This window comes from Nerophis ophidion, linkage group LG06 (assembly GCF_033978795.1).
Source record: "Nerophis ophidion isolate RoL-2023_Sa linkage group LG06, RoL_Noph_v1.0, whole genome shotgun sequence".
In the NCBI taxonomy this organism is placed as follows: domain Eukaryota; kingdom Metazoa; phylum Chordata; class Actinopteri; order Syngnathiformes; family Syngnathidae; genus Nerophis; species Nerophis ophidion.
The window spans coordinates 37692820-37696071 of NC_084616.1; the positions used below are offsets into that span (position 1 = coordinate 37692820).

The 3252-nt window shown below is 49.3% G+C and overlaps 1 pseudogene; it reads right to left on the reverse strand.

The window, feature by feature from the left end:
• Nucleotides 1-660: 660 nt before the first annotated feature.
• Nucleotides 661-1948, reverse strand: LOC133554573 (uncharacterized; annotated as a pseudogene).
• Between the last annotated feature and the right edge of the window lie 1304 nt (nucleotides 1949-3252).

The window sequence follows — 3252 nt, forward strand, 5'->3', positions numbered from 1 at the left end:
CGCCGTTGATTGGCAGCGGTCCTCAGCTGCTGTCAATCAACATAGGTCTATTTATGTTTCACTCGAGCACTCCTCAGTGCTCGAAGTTAAAACCTATGTTGGGAACATCTCCATGCAAGACTGCTTTCTGTTTATATCTTTTACTTTGATGAAATTAAAATCATCTTACCTGCTTTCTGCTCTCCTGGATTTTTGCATACTTGAGGTCACACAACTGCAGCCATGCGACATCCCAACAGCTTTCGCTGAAAGATTTCTGGGGCCACAGACACCCCAAAAAGCAGCTTTAACCAGCGCTTCCTGACCCACGGCGTCCAGAAAGTGGTGGTGTAACTGCTCTCCTCCTCTAGCTTACACTGCAAAAAAGCATCTCGTGCATCTACAAGTGTGAATATGCGAGCCTTGGGAAGCTTGTGTAACACATCTTCAAGTGTCTGCATTATGTAGTGAGACCTCCTTAGGGCCTTATTCAATGACTTAGGGTCAATGCAGCTCCTTAACTTCTCTGGCTGTCTTATAATCACCATGTTACTAATCCATTCAGTAGGCTCTGTCACTGAGATTAAATGGCCCTCTTTTTCATATTTGTCTAGCTGAGCCTTGACTGCATCTCTGAGCGCTACTGGGACATTACGTGGAGAAGCCTGCACTGGGGCTACGTCAGTCCATTGCCACACTTGCCGGTCTCTCTCTTGGCAGTCGGAGTACGTGTCTAGCCATTCTCCTTCTCCTGTCAGAGACTATGTCGGACAATGGTGCTACCCCTGCCCTTCTCATCACCTCTTCATTGGTGATGTGGTCTCTCCATGAGATCCTCAAGATGTATCTGAGGCACCGTCGGTGGCTGACATCCAGCTTGTTCGAAATGCTTGATGTCTTCATCCACATCTCACAGGCATAGGTCACTGTAGGGATGACCACTGACATATAGAGGTGCAGCTTTGTGGACATACTGATAGATTTTGGTGACCAGATGTTCCGGAGGCGTTGGAAGACTCCTGCAGCTTTTCCGATTGTGGTCTGTACATCCTTTTCTGCGTCCCAAGTGTTTGAGATGTAGCTTCCCAGATACGTGAAGTTCTTAATGTACTCTATGCCTTGTTCGCCTATGGTGAGCAGTGGAACATTTTGGTCTTGTGCAACGGTCATGGCCTTGGTCTTCTCTTGGCTTATACATAGGCCGACTTTTTCCCCTTGCTCATGCAGATTGTTGGTCATTTTTTGGAGCGCAGCATAGGAATGGCTAAGCCGAGCCAAGCCGTCCGCAATGTCCAGATCTGCCAGTCTGCCCCCTTCCCACTTATTGCCGAGGTTTGCTCCAACGACAGACTTCCTCATGACAAAGTCTATGACAATTATGAACAGTAAGGCGGACAAGATGCAACCCTGTCTTACCCCGGTCACAATGTCAAAGTTGTCGGTTGTGCTGTTGGTGGTTTTCACTCGACAGGTGGAGTTGTGGTACATCTGAAGATGTTGACGTACTTTGATGGTATACCGTATAGCTGGAGGATCTGCCACAGTGATTTCTGGTGGATGCTGTTGAAGGCTTTCTTGAAATCGATGTAATTGATGATGAGGGGTGTCTGGAGTTCTCGGCACTGTTCTATGATGTTGCGAAGAGTGAAGATCTGTTACGCACAGGACCTTCCCTTTCGGAAGCCGGCTTGTTCTTCCCTTAAGATGTTATCTACCTCGTCTTTTAGGCGTTGGAGCAGCACACTACAGAAAACCTTGCCTGGGATTGACAGCAGTGTGATGCCCCATCGGTTGTTGCAGTCTACGAGGTTTCCCTTCTTTGGCGGCGTCACTATGACCCCTGTCTCCGGGTCGTGTAGTGGAAAGATCCGAAACTTAACAGCAAACAAAGTGATTTTAGTACAAAAGTTTTATTTACCCAATATCAAAAGTACAGGTTGGATTTAATTGCCCATATGCAGACAGACATCGTCCTCCTGGGAGGAAACAGAACCAAACGAAAACATGCAAATATTCTCCCTTCTCTTGGTCCTTGGCTTTTTTATATGACTCCTCATGGGACAAGGTTCAGTTGTTTTTGCCACTCCTGGCATCAGCATAATCGTGGATCTCCTAGTCACAACAAATAGTCATAACATTTCTTAGAATGGTCATAGTGTCCACAAACTGAACTTTACCTTACATTTTGTTTCCCAGTGATTCAGAAATAAGCTTTTAAAAATACCTTCTTTTTCGGAATTTAAACAGACACAAATATGGTATAAATTAATCACAATAAAGTCAGAAATTCCACTACATACCCCCTGTGGAAGGCTTCCTACTGCCCTCGTGCAGGTTCCAGGGATCATTAAGGAATGACATCGCTTGAGCAGGTATGACCTGCATTTATTTTCCAAAAAAAGCTGTCATTCATATGCTCTGCCACAATAGTCTTACGTGTGCTTTTCAGCAATTGTCCCGTTTGTCTTTCACGTCTGTTCATGCTCCAACTCCACCTCCAACTACTTGTCCTTTCTGACTGCTGCCTTTTTAACAGAACGACAGGTGATTAGATAAACACTTTCAGCTGTGTCATCCATTCACCTGTCGCCAACCTCCAAGCCAGCCCTGACACACCCCGCCTCCCTGCAGGTGCGCAGGCCACGCCCACCACATACCTCCACTGCCAGACTCAGGCCGGGATGCCATCCGGCCGCCCCAATCCCCCCCCCCCCCCACCCCCCCTCCTGGAAGAGAGCGGGACAGAATGTTGGCCACGGCCATCTGTGCACCCGGTCTGTGGATCACTCTGAAGTTGTAGGGTTGCAAAGCCAGATACCAACGGGTGATCTACGCGTTGGCATCCTTCATGCGGTGGAGCCACTGGAGGGGTTTGTGGTCCTAGCAGAGGCTGAATGAGCGCCCCAGGAGGTGGTATCGGAGGGCCCCAACCGCCCACCTGATGGCGAGGCACTCCCTCTCCACTGTGCTGTACCTCGCCTCCCTCTCAGACAGCTTGCGGCTGATGTAAAGGATGGACCCGTCAACGCCCTCCACCTGCTGAGACAAAACAGCTCCCAGTCCTCTGCCCGACGCGTCAGCCTGCAGACAAAACGGGAGAGAAAAATCAGGCATGTGCAGGACCGGGTCCTCGCAGAGGGCCTTCTTAACCCTCTCAAACCCCTGCTGGCACTGCTCCGTCCACTGGACCAGATCTGGGGCACCCTTTCGGGTGAGGTCAGTTATTGGGCTGGTCAGGTCCGCAAACCGGGGGATAAACCTCCGGTAGTACCC